The sequence below is a fragment of the Triticum aestivum genome, chromosome 3B (assembly GCF_018294505.1).
Source record: "Triticum aestivum cultivar Chinese Spring chromosome 3B, IWGSC CS RefSeq v2.1, whole genome shotgun sequence".
NCBI lineage: Eukaryota > Viridiplantae > Streptophyta > Magnoliopsida > Poales > Poaceae > Triticum > Triticum aestivum.
Window position 1 is genome coordinate 37,419,721 of NC_057801.1, and position 17,428 is coordinate 37,437,148.

At 44.0% G+C, this 17,428-nt stretch overlaps 1 long non-coding RNA gene across 1 annotated transcript; it reads left to right on the forward strand.

Moving 5' to 3' along the window:
- Positions 1–14,099: 14,099 nt before the first annotated feature.
- LOC123068422 (uncharacterized) lies at positions 14,100–15,477 on the forward strand. The gene is made up of 3 exons (XR_006431742.1): positions 14,100–14,351; positions 14,875–14,924; positions 15,016–15,477. It is a non-coding gene; the product is annotated as an uncharacterized lncRNA (long non-coding RNA).
- The last annotated feature ends 1,951 nt before the right edge of the window (positions 15,478–17,428 follow it).

Consider the following 17,428-nt stretch of genomic DNA (forward strand, 5'->3'; position numbering starts at 1 on the left):
TCAATATCATGACGTGCGTCCTAGTTCATCTAGTCGACGAGATTTTCATTCTGGGCCCTGCATTTCTACACAATATGTTCCCCTTTGAGAGGTTCATGGGAGTCCTAAAGAAATATGTCCGTAACCGCGCTAGGCCAGAAGGAAGCATCTCCATGGGCCATCAAACAAAGGATGTCATTGGGTTTTGTGTTGACTTCATTCTTGACCTTAAGAAGATAGGTCTCCCTCAATCGCGGTATGAGGGGAGACTGGGTGGAAAAGGCACGCTGGGAGGGGACTCAATAGTATGTAGGGACGGGCATTCTTGGTCTCAAGCACACTACACGGTTCTACATAATTCTACCTTGGTGACCCCGTATGTCGATGAACACAAGAAAATTTTGCGCTCCAAACACCCCGACCAGTGTGATGACTTGATTACATGTGAACACATCAGGAGTTTTGGCAGTTGGTTCCAAACACGTCTCAGGTGTGACAGCACTGTTTCTGATGACCTGTACTCGTTGGTGAGGGAACAATCTTCGACTGTAATGACCTACAAAGGGTACGAGATAAATGGGAATACATTTTACACGATTGCCCAAGATCAAAAGAGCACCAACCAAAACAGTGGTGTCCGCTTTGATGCAACAACCAAGAGGGGAAAGGACGCATATTATGGTTACATAGTGGACATATGGGAACTTGATATGGAAATGATATTAAGGTCCCTTTGTTTAAGTGCAAATGGGTCAATCTGTCAGGAGGCGGGGTACAGGTAGACCCACAGTACAGAATGACATCAGTGGATCTGAACAATCTGGGCTACACAGACGAGCCATTCGTCCTAGCCAATGATGTGGCACAAGTTTTCTATGTGAAGGACATGTCTACCAAACCGAGAAAAAGAAAAGATAAGGAAGCGAATACATCATACGATGAGCCAAAGCGCCACATAGTTCTTTCAGGAAAAAGAGACATCGTGGGATTGGAGGGCAAGGCAGACGTGTCTGAAGATTATGAAAAGTTTCATGAAATTCCTCCCTTCAAAGTCAAGGCTGACCCAAGCGCCCTGTTAAACGATGAAGATTATCCATGGTTACGGCGCAATAAGCAAAGAACACAAGCGAAGAAAAAGTGAAGACTTTCTATCAACAACTATTATGATGATGCCTTTGGTGTAGAATATCACTGCAGTTACATTTGAACAAATGAAATCCCTTTGTAACAGATGAGTTTTCGTCTGAATCCCTGATACTTCCAAAGAGATTGTTTCTTTTGTACACGAAGTGCATCCAGTTTTTGTCGTAAGCCTCTCAACTTTTTAGCACATGCTATGTGGGTGAAATGATGATACCATGCCAACTTTCAACCTTTTAAGAGTTCATTTGAAATGCTTTCATAAACCTCTAGTATTATTGAAACTAAAATTATATAAAATTAATGCAACTAAAATTATCAAAGTATTTTCTATTCAAAACATTAAAAGCAAAAAGAATTTTCATAAAATGAATAAAAAAGCAAAAAAAAGAAAATAAATTAGTAGAAACAAAATAACATAAATGAGTAGAAACAAAATAAACTTTAATGAATAAGCACAAACAAAATAAACTTTAATAAAGTAAAATAAATAAACTTTAATCAAATAAATAAATAAAAATAATTTTCATAAAATAAGTAAAAAAGCAAAAAAGAAAAGAAAATAAATAAGTAGAAACAAAATAAAAAATAAGTAGAAAGAAAATAAACTTTAACAAATAAGTAGAAAGAAAATAAACTTTAATAAAGTAAAATAAATAAACTTGAATAAAATAAATAAAAATAGCGACGGTATGTAGAAACAAAATAAAATAATAAAGCAAAAAAGAAAAAAATATAAAAAAAGTGCCACCTACTGGGCCACCACGGCCTGAATACGACGAGAAACCCAACCATGGGCCAGGATTCAGGCCCGTAGAAGACCTAGTAGGCCCACAGGCAGCATAGTGCGTGATTAGGCCCAGTAAGCCTGCATTTGAGAGGACCTCGAGAGGGCAGCCGTAGTGCGGCTTATAAACCACTCCGAGCCCCTCTTAACTAGCGAGGTGGGACTGAACATTTGGGCACGGGCAGCACAAGGCCTTTGGTCCCGGTTGGTGCTCTAAAGGGTGGCATTGGTACCGGTTCGTGGCACCAACCGGGACCAATGCCCCCCTTTAGTCCCAGTTGTTGCCACCAACCGAGACCAAAGGTCTCTTTTTTAGCAGCCCAACCAACTGGGACCAAACTCTGGCTATATATACAGCACTTGTCAAAAATTTCATTCTGTTCCTCATTCTCCCCGTAGCCGACGCGGCCCTCTGCCGCGACGCCCTGCTCCTCGTCGCCGTCACCCGCGCCCGTGGTCGCCGCCCGCGCCCCGTGGTCGCCACCCGCGCCCCGTGCCGCCCCGACAGCGACGCCGTGCGCCACCCCGCGCCGTCGTGTCACCTCCCCGCGCCGCTCCGAGCCCGCCGTCCCCGTCACCACGTGCCGCCTCGAGCACGCCATCCTCCTCGCCAGACTCCAGCCATCGCCGCCGCCCTCGAAGTGAGCCCCCCCTCCCCCCCCTTTCCCGTGGTCCTGAGCGCCCCTTGCTCTGCCCCTGCTCCATGGTCGCCGCCGGCCCTGATGCATTGAAGAGCAGAAGGAGAGGAGAAAGAGAGGAGAAGGAGAGGAGCAGCAGCAACGCGATGGCAAAATTTCAAAAATTTGGAGTGGTTTAGAATAGGTTTTCAGAAAGTAATTTGAATCTGATTCAAATTTCATTTGAATGAAATTTGAAAAATTTGAACTATGGATCAAAAGGTTTTTGGTGAAATGGAGTGTGGGTACTGTCATGAAGTTGAAGTAATTTTTCTGGTTGTAAAAGAGTTAGGAAAATTTAGAATATGCTAGATATGTCAAAAATGTTTTTTTTGTTCATAGAAAGTTTTTTGTTCATATATAGAAAGTTTTTATATATGACTATGGATATATGAGCAATGATGATCCATGGATGTATGCATTGATATATATGAGAAATGATGTTCATAGAATATTTACCAAGTATATATGTATTTTTGTTCATATATGTATTTTTTCATAGCATTTTTTCCATTTATATATGTATGTGGCTATAGATGGAGATATATATGAGAAATGATGATCCATGGATGTATGCATTTTTTTCCAATGATGATCCATAGATGGATGTATGTATGTATAGATATATGTATGTGGATACATGAGGGGGGGTCGATATACCCCCTCTCCGATAGCATTTCCTTCTTCATTGTTGAGTTAGTTGATTTAGGTTAGTGCATTTTAGGTTAGTTGATTTATAGTGCATTTTAGGTTAGTTGTTGTTAGTGCATTTTAGGTTAGTAAATTTTAGGTTAGTCTATTTCTTCTTCTTCGAGCGTCGATCAACCCCCTCTCTCTCGACCAACTCTCCGAGGATCGCCGAGCAGTCGAGGGTCGTGAACTAGGGTAGAGGGTTGAGGGTTCAAGAGTCGAGGGTCGTCGAGGGGTCGAGGATTCGAGGGTCGAGGGTTCGAGGGTTCTAGGGTCAAGGGTCGAGGGTTCAAGGGTTCTAGGGTTGATGGTTCGAGGGTCATCGAGGGGCCGAGTGTTCAAGGGTCAAGGGTCGTCGAGGGGTCGAGGATCGCCGAGGGGTCGAGAGGTTTCCTAGTTTCAAAGTATTGAAGAAATCCATGGCTTCATCATTAGCCGTAAGTAACCGGGGCATGATGGTACGAAGTTCTCCAAAGTTATTCTGGAACGGAGTCCCGGATAGGATAATCCGCCTTTTGGTACAAAATTCAGCAAAGGCCTTCCAAATAGCGATATTCGGAAGGCTCTTGCTATACTTTGTACCAAAAAGCGAATTATTCTATCTGGGATTTCGTTCCAGAATAACTTTGGAGAGCTTCGTACCATCATGCGCCTGTTACTTTCGCCTACTGATGAAGACATGGTTTTGTTGAATCCTTTGACACTAGACAAACGTGACATGAGGGGGTCGAGGGTCGGGAACTAGGGTAGAGGGTTGTGGATCGCCGAGCGGTCGAGGGTCGTGAACTAGCTAGGGTCGATATATTCCCTCTCCGATAACTTCGACATGAGGGGGCGGGTCGATATATATACCCCCTCCCCGATATCATTTTTTCTATGTATATGTCGTCGTTGTCGATATACCCCATCCCCGATAACTTCGTTATATCCATCTCTCATGTTTATATATTAATTGCCATGTTGTAATATTTGCAGAAACTATGGATCATCAAAGAGACTTGGATCAAGAAGAGATATTGGGGGACATAATCCGCGACGGAGGTGATGTAGTCTTGTCGTTTCTCAACGACATCGAAGAAGGCCTGCAAGGAGAGGAAGCAGGCTACGGTGATCAAACAATGGAGGACGGTCATGATGGCGATGGTGGCTCCGGCGTCCGTGATGACAGCTCCGGTGACCGAACGGAGTCAGGATCAGCTCTTGCAAAGTCCGGCGAGGTATTAAGCCTGTGCTGACTAGTATATATATATATATATATATATATATATATTTGTGTGTGTGTATATATATGTGTATATATTAAGCCTGTGCTGACTAGCTAACTGATGCATTAATTGTTTTGGTATGTGCATATATTAACTCTTCTTTCTTCTTTTATATAGCCCTCCGGATCAAGCAATACTTCAGTAAAGAAATGAGGCCCGAAGAAAAAGTTGCGCCCGGATGAAAGGTTCACGATCACAGAAATCGCGCGCGATGGCCAACCGATTAAACCCCTCCGGACCAAGGAAGCATTTTTTGCTGAGTACGGGGTTCCCGTTAGGGACATGATCCCGATCAGCATCGAGCTATGGAATGTGCCTAAGAAGGAAGAGCTTCTTCAAGTTTCTTTTGTCGAAGATAGATAGAAAGAAGATCTTTGGAAAGCACTAAAGGTAAATTTCACCCTACCGGAAGAGGAGGATCTGGAGAATCCAGTTATAGAGCCATTGATCAAGTCCTATGCTCTCAAGAAGATGGCAGATCTATTCAGGAGTTGGAAGAATGAGTTGAAAACAATGTATATATGTTGACCAAGACAAGACTCCAGAATTCACCGGCCGATTTGAGAAGATAAGAGATCACTGGCCGCATTTGTGCCCAACAAGACATCGGAGAGGAGTAAGAAGATGTCAGCGACTAACAAGATAAATGCTGCAAAGAAGGAGCATCACCATCCCATGGGGTCAGGTGGCTACCTCAAAGCCCGGCCATTGTGGGACAAGGCTGAGCAAGACCTGATTTCTAAAGCGGTCGAACCAGAGACATTGCACTGGCCAAACTGTTGTAGGACTTGGTTCTTCGGGGCTGGTGAAACATTGGACCCTGAAATAGGGAAGTGTTGTTGGACGGACGAGCAACATGCAACACCCGTCATGAAGCTTCGAAAAGCAATCAACGAAGTGCGGGAAGGGAAGTCTGTTCCCTATAGAGAGAACGACGAGCTCATAAGGGCCCTCGGGAATCCTGAGCACCCTGGACGAACACGAGGCACGCCAGGCTCTGTTGCGTGGAAGGTTGGGTTTCCCGACGCAGGCCGTTACAAAACCCAAGAGAGGAGGAGGCAAGGGTAAGAAAGCTAGAGGAACGAGATGTTGAGAACCAGCAGCTGCGAGATCCTGCCCAAGATGCTACCCCAGAAGCTACCCCGCCATCTCAGCGGAGAAGCAGCGTGGCTTTCACCGAGCTCGTTCAGCAGCCTGACTTGACGGGTCCTAGCTACCCCGTGGATTTTATCACGGATTCACACCAGTGCCACCTTATGACGCAATGGGATCAGCTCAAAGTCAAGGCGGTTGTCGGCTCAGTGTTCCCTCCTTCACCCGGAGCAACTTTTCACTGTCGTCCGATTCCACAAGGCTATGCTGTTGTGATGGTGGACGAAATAACGGAGGGATTTGAGGAGCTCCAGCTTGACCACCATACAAGTGATGGGGAGACTTGGCTAGGTCTAGCTATGCATACTCCGTGTCTATGGCGGAAGGAGCACATCAAGGTTCTGAACATCACGGCTCCTGCTAGTCAGCTGGACACTCCGCCTCCTGCTCCGACGCGTGAGGGCGGCAGTAATCCGCCTCCTTATCCGCCTGCTCCGGCGCGTCCGAGCAGCCTGCCTCCTCCTTCACCGCCTCGTAAGCGACAGCGGAACATAGACGCCGCAGCTCCGGCTGCTCTGGTGCGTCGTAACAGTTTGCCTCTGGCTGCTCCGCCTCTTAAGCAACGAAATAAGACAGCTGCAGCCGCTCCGGCTGCTCCGTGTCTAGTAGTACAGCTAGAGGCGGGAGGCAATATAGATACGGTCCATCGTCTCTCAAGCCTCTAGAGAAGTTACCATATGAGAGGAGCGAGGAGGAAAACCAAGAGATCTGTGAAGGCCAAGTGAATGACTTCTTTGAATCGGTAAGAGCTAAGAAACATCCACCTCCGGCGGAGAAGATAGATCTGGTGAAAGCGAAGCGCACTTTGGATGCCCTGCAGCGACCATCACCGCCTCTGCCGCAATCCAACTATGACTGCATCATTGAAAGTACATATAAGGAAGCGAAGCGGTCGGGAAGTACTTGCACTGATCAAAGGCTAGCAGAATGAAGAAAAGGGAAAAAATTCCCCAGCTCAGCGAACAAGCGAAGCAATCGTGCCCCCCGCTCAATATGTCTAGCGATATCGTCGCTAACTTCCAGGGATGCTGCCTGGTACCAATCCTAGAGATTACATGACCGACGATGATGCAATAATTTTTGGAACAATGGAGGTGGACACATTAAGATTCGAGCACGGGAAGCCTCTCGTCAAACCTGCTACTTCCCTAACAATGATGATGCGAAGATTCCATGATTGGTACATGGACATCTGTAGGAAGTCTGGGAAAAATACTTTGTCGCTATAGGTTAAAGAGGAGAACGACCTCGTTGGAATTGATCTGTTGTTAGTTCCATATGAGGAGTTCTTCCAGTTTTTCAATCAAAAGGCCCTCGATAAAACAATCATCACTTGCTACTGTCTGTAAGTACTACTTCTCTGTAATTAGGTAAGTCTCTATATATAGCTCAGCTCTTTCATTGCATGTATATATAATTATCCTCACTATATTATGCAGATTAAAGATCGCAGAATTGAAAGAAAGACAAGTAGGTGATATTGGGTTCATTAACATCAATCTCATGGATGAATGGAGTGTTAAACATGATGCCAGACAAACCGAGGCCAACTTTCTCGCATCGTTACTTCGAAATCAAAACAAAGCTACAATACTCTTTCCTTACGAATACAAGTGAGTGTTACTGTCTTGTGCATATTCGGTTTCCCTTATTACTCGAGGTTATAGTAATGTAATTGATGAGTTATGCATGCATGCACAGCTTCCACATTATTCGGCTAGAGATTAAGCTTGAGCAGGGACTAGTAACCGTCATAGACTCCAAATGAAAAAATCCGGAGGAGTATGCGACCATGACTAAAATGCTCGAGAAGTAAGTTCAATCTATCATTATCGCACCATATCAGCAACTTTGTTCATTTCCTGATATCAAGTAATTGTTTTCTTTGTCTGGCAGGGTTTGGAAAAAGTTCACCGCACAAGCTCCGGGACTGCCGGCGCAACTGCGATTTGACCACCCGAACGTAAGTACTAGCTACTACCTAGTCCCGCGCATCTCCCATTGATTCTAGCTAGTTTCATTAATACCATTTAGCTTGCTTGCTTATCAGTTTGATTGACCTCTATTTCTTGTAAAGTGGTTGTGGCAGGAACCCGGGAATGATTTGTGTGGATACTACATTTGCGAGTTCATCCACCACACCACCTGTGAGCGGGGCTACTCCAAACAACAATATGAAGTGCGTATGCAATAATATTCACAATTTTATTTTATTACCATCATTGGTGTTCAGTTTCATTCATATATATGTATTGACCTGATAACCCACAAGTGTAGGGGATCGCAACAGCTTTCGAGGGTAGAGTATTCAACCCAAATTTATTGATTCGACACAAGGGGAGCCAAAGAATATTCTTGAGTATTAGCAGTTGAGTTGTCAATTCAACCACACCTGGATAACTTAGTATCTACAGCAAAGTATTTAGTAGCAAAGTAGTATGGAAGTAATGGTAACAGTGGCAAAAGTAAAGATAACAGTTTTGTAGTAGTTGTAACAGTAGCAACGGAAAAGTAAATAAGCGAAGCACAATATGTGAAAAGCTCGTAGGCATTGGATCAGTGATGGATAATTATGTCGGATGCGATTCCTCATGTAATAGCTATAACATAGGGTGACACAGAACTAGCTCTAGTTCATCAATATAATGTAGGCATGTGTTCTGAATATAATCATACGTGCTTATGGAAAAGAACTTGCATGACATCTTTTGTCCTACCCTCCCGTGACAGTGGGGTCCTAGTGGAAACTAAGGGATATTAAGGCCTCCTTTTAATAGAGTACCAGACCAAAGCATTAACACATAGTGAATACATGAACTCCTCAAACTACGGTCATCACCGAGAAGTATCCCAATTATTGTCACTTCGGGGTTGTCGGATCATAACACATAATAGGTGACTTTAGACTTGCAAGATAGGATCAAGAACTCACATATATTCATGAAAATAATAGGTTCAGATCTGAAATCATCGCACTTGGGCCCTAGTGACAAGCATTAAGCATAGCAAAGTCATAGCAACATCAATCTCAGAACATAGTGGATACTAGGGATCAAACCCTAACAAAAATAACTTGATTACATTGTAAATCTCATCCAGCCCATCACCGTCCAGCAAGCCTACGATGGAATTACTCATGCACGACGGTGAGCATCATGAAATTGGTGATGGAGGATGGTTGATGATGACGACGGCGATGAATCCCCCTCCTCGGAGCCCCGAACGGACTCCAGATCAGCCCTCCCGAGAGAGATAGGGCTTGGCGGTGGCTCCGTGTCGTAAACCACGACGGAACTTTTTCTCTTTGATTTTTTCAACACGAAATGGAATATATGGAGTTGGAGTTGAGGTCGGTGGAGCTCCAGGGGGCCCACGAGACAGGGGACGGGCCCAGGGGGAGGCGGCGCCCCCCCACCCTCGTGGACAGGGTGTGGGCCCCCTGGCCTTGATTCTTTCACTAGTATTTTTTATATTTTCCAAAAGTTATCTCCGTGGATTTTCAGGTCATTTCGAGAACTTTTGTTTTCTGCACAATAAACAACACCATGGCAGTTCTGCTGAAAATAGCGTCAGTCCGGGTTAGTTTCATTCAAATCATGCAAATTAGAGTCCAAAACAAGGGCAAAAGTGTTTGAAAAAGTAGATACGTTGGAGACGTATCATGACCCCTTTCTTGAAATTAGATGTGGCAGATGCGGGATGAACTCCTACCACAAGATCGCATATGAGCAATTCAAGAGGAATTGGCGGGATTCTTTCTTGACCACGTTATCGAAAAACACGGAGAATACCATGTGGAAGTTGAGTTCAGATGTTAGGGGATGCAAGAGATTTTATATTGTATATATATATATGTAGCCAGTAGCGTCGGATAGATATACAAAAACTTGTTGTTCGACCAATCTATCGGAGAAGGAGAGGTCGATCACTTCTCTTTGTGTATATGTTCATGATGATCTTCTGTACTTAATGGTTTCGTTCATTTGCTTACTAGCTAGCTAGCGTGTCGAGTCCTCTCTATACGTAGCGTCGACCAAGCACGGAGATAAGAGATGACATTCCTCTCAATTAGCTAGCTAACACAATATATGAAACCCCTAAATTAACCCTACAAAACCCCCAACCCCCCCCCCTTCAGAAAAAAACCAAAAAACCCAGCCTCTGAACTGCTGACGCGTGGAAGCCTTTTGGTCCCGGTTGGTGGCACCAACCGGGACAAAAGGCCCCCCCTGCCTGGGCAAGCCGCTCCGGCCACGTGGAGCCCCATCTGTCCCAGTTCCCGATCGAATCGGGACTAAAGGTATAGGGCTTTAGTTACGACCCTTTAGTCCCGGTTCGGGAACCGGGAGAAATGGCCCTCATGAACCGGGACGAATGGCCCTTTTTCTACTAGTGTTTAGAAATTAACCAAAACATATTCCTGTGTAATCATGTTTAAAATGTCTTGTTGATGAGCCGTACTGGAGCTTGAAGATCTTCCTTGGGTGCTGCTTCGTCACGAGCCTTGGTGTAGTTGTACCTGACTTCTTCCTGGGCATGCAATTTGCAAGGAAGCTGCTGCACGAACAGTTGGTAGAGATGTTCTTTGCCTTGGCGGACAATTGAAATTAGAAAGGAGAAGCCCAAAGTGTATCCGACATTGGTCGTGGTCAAGGTTGTGGCTGTAGCTGGTTTTAGATGGTTACTCAAGAAATTGATCTTTCGAACGCGCCCAAAACCTGACTAAGTTCTGATTGCTTATTTCATATCCATTTCCCATTGTTGAATCCCATGTTGAACTATTTGGCATGGTTAATCTTCATCCTCAACAACTATTTGGCATGGCTAAGTTTCATCCTCAACAACCGGTTTTAGATGGTTACTCAAGAAATTCAGTTTAACAAAACATAAAAGGCATGGCCTAGCATTTCTTCATTGATTTATGTTGAACTATTTTACTTTTATAAAACTTATTTTATGGAAGTGTGATCACAACTATTATATTTTATCACTTAGATTCTACGCATGCTAGTGAATATTAACATGATTTTTTGCATTACTATAATTAGAACTTTCTTCCAATTGATAAATACACTGTCAGCCTCAACATAACCATATTCATTGCATAGGAATGAGTTTCCTTTACTTTTCTCATCAATAACATTTTGGTTAAACTGAATTTCACTATATGGGAAAAAAAATATCCATTGATTATTTTTTCCCACATAGATGGATTTAGGTATATATTGTATCATGATTGTATGTATGTTTTGTATTCCTGGAAATCTTTGGAGATAGGTTCTAAAACGTAAGCCTCAAGCAAATATTCAGGGCAAGTTGCATTCATGGGTGCTTGGTAAAACAACACCTTACTTATATGTATGCATGATTTTTTTTGTATATATTGTGCTTCTTAGTTTGATTTGTATTCAATTTAAACCTAGATATAAAAGTGAATGTATCCATATATTTCATTCTTAAGAAAGTCCAATAAATAGAATCACAACTTGTATATTCTATTGTGATACTATAGGAAGTTTTGGTTCCTTCTGTACACATCAGATAGACCCTATAACTGAAAGGCCAAGTGAGCACCCTCACTGCTCTACTCTAGGGTTTGCTCCTCAAATTTTGATAGGGATGTTGATACTATTAGATACTAGTTGTAATACTGTCATTATCTATGCCAATCTTGATCCTCAATTATCCTTTTCTTTATGTCAAAAGGGAAATAAAAGTGGGTCATGATGTAGCAGGTTGTATAGAAAAAATAAGTCCTCTCATAGCGGGTAGTATCATAATTTAGTATCATGTATATGATATTGCCTCTATAGTCAATACACTTTCCGTCCAGGTTTAAAAGGTCATCTGGTCAAAATACAGAGGCTAAGGTGAGATTAATTCCATGTAACCCAGATTATCAACTTGGAAAGCCACCCTCCTCTCGTGGGGCGAGAGACTCGTCTTGTTCGCCATATGCAACGGCCATGCCAGTGCACATTCTACTCGCCATGACCATAAACCCTTCAATCCTCAAGAAGATCACCACGGTGCTGCGTGACTTTTTGGCATGGTCGTAAGGACGCCAAGGCCTGTTGCTGCCTCATTAGTTGGCCGAAGATCTCTAGACCACCGGAGCTTGCAGACATGGCTGTGTGCGATCTTCACCGCATGGGCATCACACTTAGGGCTCGCTGGCTTTGGCTACTGGTTGCAGACCCCAATCGCCCATGGAATCATCAACAACTCCCCAGAGACGAGGAGACCAACCAGTTCTTTCACACTTCCATGACTGGACCTTGGGGGATGGTCGTACTTGCCGGTTCTGGTCTGACCATTGGCTCTAGGGACAGTCCGTTGCCGAGATCATGCCTACACATCTACCCCACAGCCCACGCAGGCCGAGGCGCTGCAGATCGGTGTGCGATGGGATCACCGACCGATCCTGGATCTGCGATATGCATGGTTCCCTGGGACTGGCCGCCACGATCGAATACTTTGGTCTATGGTCGCGTATTCAGCAGATCGAGCTTTCTGACGTGCCCGACAAGATCTCTTGGAACTTGACCCAGAACGAGCAATACACGAATGGCTCCACCATCACGCTCAATTGGCGGCCCATATGGAAGTGTTGGGCACCGATGAACGTCAAGTTTTTCTCTTGTTAGCCTCCCTGGACCGCTGCTGGACTGCGGAACGAAGAGCGTGCGATGGTTAATTCACGACCCTCTATCCAAGTTGCGCAACCAGGAGCTTGAGACCATTGATCACCTATTTGTCCAGTCCGTCTTCTCGAAGATCACCTGGCATGAGATATTATCCTGGCGTCGCCTTGCCGGTTCTTCTGCCAAGCGCCGACGCGACCTTCTTCCCGTGGTGGTCTGCCTCGCTTGCCGCTTCTCCGGCAAGTTTGGTGAAGGGCCTCAACTCTCTTATAGCCCTAACCGCATGGAGTATCTCGAAGCATCGAAACATCGCTCTGTTCAACGACCTTCGGCGATCTACCGGCGAGCTCGTCCGCCCAATCAAGGAGGAGGCTCGGCTTTGGGCAAAAGCTAGAGGTCAAGGACTAGCACTAGTTATTCATGTAGTCTAGAATGATTGTCAACATGCTCATGCTACATTTTCAAGCGTTCAAGAATAAGCATGGGAGTCGAATAGAGATGGCACTTGGAAACTACCATTGGTATTTCAGGTTTTGACATTGTATAGAATGAAATCATCGATAGGGCTCGCCCCGAAGAGAGGATGCTGCGAACACCGGTTCGTGTACGCCCCCTCGAGATGAAACTTGTACGTTGAGCATATGGTCCCAATCACTAATGATTGTGGTTAGTTGAGTTGCAAAGTACAGTAAGTGATGATTCAAAGCCATTGTTACACTTTCGGCAATATCGTGGGTTCGCGAAAAGGATATACATGAACAAGAGTATCAATGGCCTCAGTCCATGCGTGTTTTGTATAAAAAAAATACCTTGTTGATTTGGCTCTGGTTCCTGAGAAGAAACATGATACAATGCCCACCATCTCTAGTGTCCGGCTAAAGAAGTGGGTACACCCAGAAGTTGAATGGGTGAAAATGAATGTCGATGCTGCAATCCCACGTAATCAGGACAGGGTAGCCTTTGCGGCAATTTGTCGAGATCATACGGGGTTGTTTTTGGGCGCCTCAGCTGTAACAGTGGATGATCTGTTCGATCCAGAAACACTTGAAGCAATGGCACGCAACGAAGGTCTGTTGTTGGCACTCGAGGTCGGTGTACAAAAGGTACAGATCACCACCGATTGTTCTGCAATAGTTAAACACATTCAAGAACCTTTCCTAACTCCAAGCAAGGTTGTGGTGGAGAAATCAAGACAAAGCTCTTGATGATACCTCTCGCGGAAGTGATTCACGAGAAAGTGCCTGTAACACTGAATCATATGTGCTTGCGAAAGCTGCTACACTAGATCACATTTAATATGTGCTTGCAAACCTGTTTTTGAAAGTCATGAACAATCTTCAAACTGACTTTTTTTTTAAAAAAAAATCAGGATTTGTTTTTGAATTCATGAACATTTTTGAACCCGCGATCATTTTTCGGAATTAGTGAACATTTTACGAATTTGTGAACAACGGACATTACTTAAATTGGTGAACTTTTTTTGAATCCGCAAAAAAATACTAATTTGTGAATGGATTTTGAAATTCTTGAGAATATGTGAACATCGATTTGAATTCACAAACTTTTTTTCATATCCATGATTTTTATTGAATTTGCAAGCTTTTTCGAAATTCATGAATTTTTTCCCAAGATTCACGAACATAATTTGAATTTGAAAATTAAAAGGAAAAAAAAAGAAAAAAAAAGGTAATTTCATAGTAGTAGTATACTAGTTTTTTGTGGACTTGCAGCGAAGCGACGGGAAACTTTGTGGTGGTGGTGAGAGCGAGGCCGAGTCAGTTAGGTGGTCGGCCCACTTGGCGGCTGGGTGCCTTAAAAAGGAAGGGGTAGGATCCGGCGTGTTGGGACACCATCGCTCGCGTGTTGGAGATCGAGAGAAGGAAACCCTAGCCGCCGTCGTCCAGATCTGCTTGGGTTGGTGGAGGGTATGGCTATGGCGCTGCGCACCATGGCCGCCAAGCTGAAGCAGAAGATCCCCGCCGCTGTCCAGCGGGTTCGCGTCTCTTCTCGTGCTCCGGTTCGTTCCCCATCTCGATTTTCTCGCCCCCTTCCGAGTCTTTGATTGATGCAATCGAATCGATTGATAAAGACATGTTGCGATGCGCGATTAGTCGGATCCATCCGTCGACGTGAGTCTGTTGCATGTTCTTCTACTAGTGATGGAGGCCCTGCTGCTTAGGTTGTTGGGTTAAATAAATAAATTTTGATGATATTAGCAATCGGAATCAACGTGTGCAATCCATCATCTTTCTGTTACCAGAGACACCACTGCCCGATGTTCTTAGCTATTTTCATTGATTATTGAATTAGCAATGTAGTTTCAATTGCTGGAATTTCTGAATGTTGTTCGAGAGTCCTGACGATGTTGAGATTTCGGACAGACTGATGATAGTTGCTGCCAAACTTTAAGTTGGTGTTAAACCTTGTATATTTAGCTTGGTGTTTTGAACTGAAAATACCAAACTTTACCAATGAAATTATCCATGTCATTTTGCATTCAGCGGCCCCAGTTTTAACGATTCAAACTCTACTGCATGTAGGCACCTGCTGATGCTGACTTCGACCGCTTCGGCTTCGGCCCAGAGTTTCGGTAAGGCACTAAAAACATGCAAGATTGTCGTCTGATTGATTCCTTCATTGCGCAACACGTCCTAACATTCATTCTCATTCCTCTTTGGAAGCCGGGCACTGGACAAGATTGTAGAGAAACACAGGAAGAGGCGCAGGGATGAGGCCTTGGCCTGTGGTGCTGGCTTCAGTCTTGGAGCACTCACCTTTTTGCTTGGGGTCCATAGGCTCGGTTGAAGGGAGATGGCTCAATGGTGAATGACTGGAATATCTATCCTGCACCGCATGTTCTACTATCTACTACTGCACCCGCAAGTTCTACTATCTACTAGTGCTATATCCTGCACCGCAAGTTCTACTATCTACTAGTACTCTATATATCATGCATGTTTTAACTAGCCGGTGTACTCTGTAATTCCTGGCTTGTGTGTTATGTAAGATCACTACTGTATGTACAATGGGGATCCAGGTTCTGTGGGATCTAATTTCGGTGGTTGCATGTGGGATGTAAGGGCACTCTATCGCCACTCTTATCTGTTGTTATCAGAGATCTATATTCAGCCGTGTTGTTAATCTGTTGTGGTGTTCTCATGGTCTCAACCTTCGAGTAATGATTCGTATGCATTTTGCTCTATGTTCTGTCTGATTGCTTTGGCCGTGAAGTTTTGTGAAGGCCTCATATCTGTGACTTGTTAATTCTTCTAGTTAGCTCACATTTACCAGTAGTGGGGGAGCAAGAATCCTACTGCCTCTGTTTCTAAAAGCAAGACGTTTTGGCAGTTCAATTTAAACTGTCAAAACGTCTTGCATTTTCACACAGAGGGAGTACCTAATAAGCCCCTGCCAGCTCCAAGTGAAGCGGAGAAGCCTGTTCCCTTTGCAATGTCGATTGGCCTTTCTGTGCAAAGAGTTCTTCTTGTGCAAACCTTTTGGGCTGCATTGGAGAATGCTTTGGGAAAGAAGAGCACCAATCCTGAGGTTAGCCCACTGTTGCCACTGGCAGAGCCAGGAAAATGAGTGAGAAGGCTGAGCAAATCATATGGTTTGTGGATGACGCAAATGTCTATCGTGACCAATCAATGGTGCAATCTTTATTCGTTTCTTCTTTTTTGCGAAAGAGTGCAATCTTTATATTCAATCCAAGGACTGGTCAACTATTCCTGAATGTTTGTTCATTTCCTTTTTGCTTTGCTTTTAGTTCTAGTTTTGTTTAATGGCATAACTGTGGAGTTTGTTGCATATTTCTTGTAGTGATGGAGGCGGGGATAGTTATGGATAGGCCCTGCTTAAGTTGTTGGGTTAAAATTTGATATTAGCAATCGGAATCAACGTGTGCAATCCATCTTCTTTCTGTTACCAGAGACACCAGCCAGATGGCTTAGAGTCTCCTCATGTTCTTAGCAATATAGTTATTGTGATTAAATTAGCAATATAGTCTCAATTGCTGGAATTTCTAAATGTTCTTCTAGAGTCTTGATTTTGAGATTTCGGATAGATAGATAGATGCCAAAGTTGGTTAAACCTTCTATATTTAGCTTCAGGTTTTGAACTGGAAATACCAAACTGTACCAATGAACACCACTCATCCAAACAGGATGAAGTACTTGTTTTTGGAAATCATCATGTGGCATCCAGTCCAGAATCTCTCTGTTGACCTAGACAGACTCAATAGATGTTTTTAGATGAAATTATCAATGTCATTTTAGTTTCAGCAGCCTGCATTAGCTGCTCCCATTTTTAACGATTCAAACTCAACTGCATGTAGGCACCGGCTAATGCTGACCTCGACTGCTTTGGCCCAGAGTTTCGGTAAGGCACTAGACATGCAAGATTGTCATCTGATTGATTCATTCATTGCGCAATACATCCTAACATTCACTCTCCTTCCTCTTTGGGAGCATAAAAGCACCGGAGAAGATTATAGAGCAACACAAGAAGAGGCGCAGGGACGAGGGCTTGGCCTGTGGTGCTGGCTTCAGTCTTGGAGCACTCACCTTTTTGCTTGGGGTCCGTCGATTCGATTGAACGGATGGGTCAATGCCTGGGATATCTATCCTGCACCGCATGTTCTACCATCTACTACTATATCCTGCACCCAACGTTCTACTATCTACTACTCCCTCCATTCCACACTGTAGTGCGCCTGCGTTTCCCGAGATCTATGTTTGACTGTAAATTTAACCAACGTGACCGATTGCGGCGGTAGCAAAAATTATATCACTGAATTCATACCGAAAATACGAATTTAGTGGTATAATTTTTGCCAGTGTACTATCTACTACTATCCTGCATGTTTAATTAGCCAGTGTACTCTATGATTTTTGGCTCGTGTGTTATGCAAGATCACTACTCTATGTATAATCGGGATCCAGGTTCTGCCGGATCTAATTTCGGTGGTTGCATGTGGGGATGTAAGAGCACTCTATCGGGACATTGAGTATTTGATCCCGAGCTCATATGCTCCACATGAACAGTAAAATGTACTCCCTCTGCCACTAGTAACGGAAAAAAAAATTGGTTTCGAAT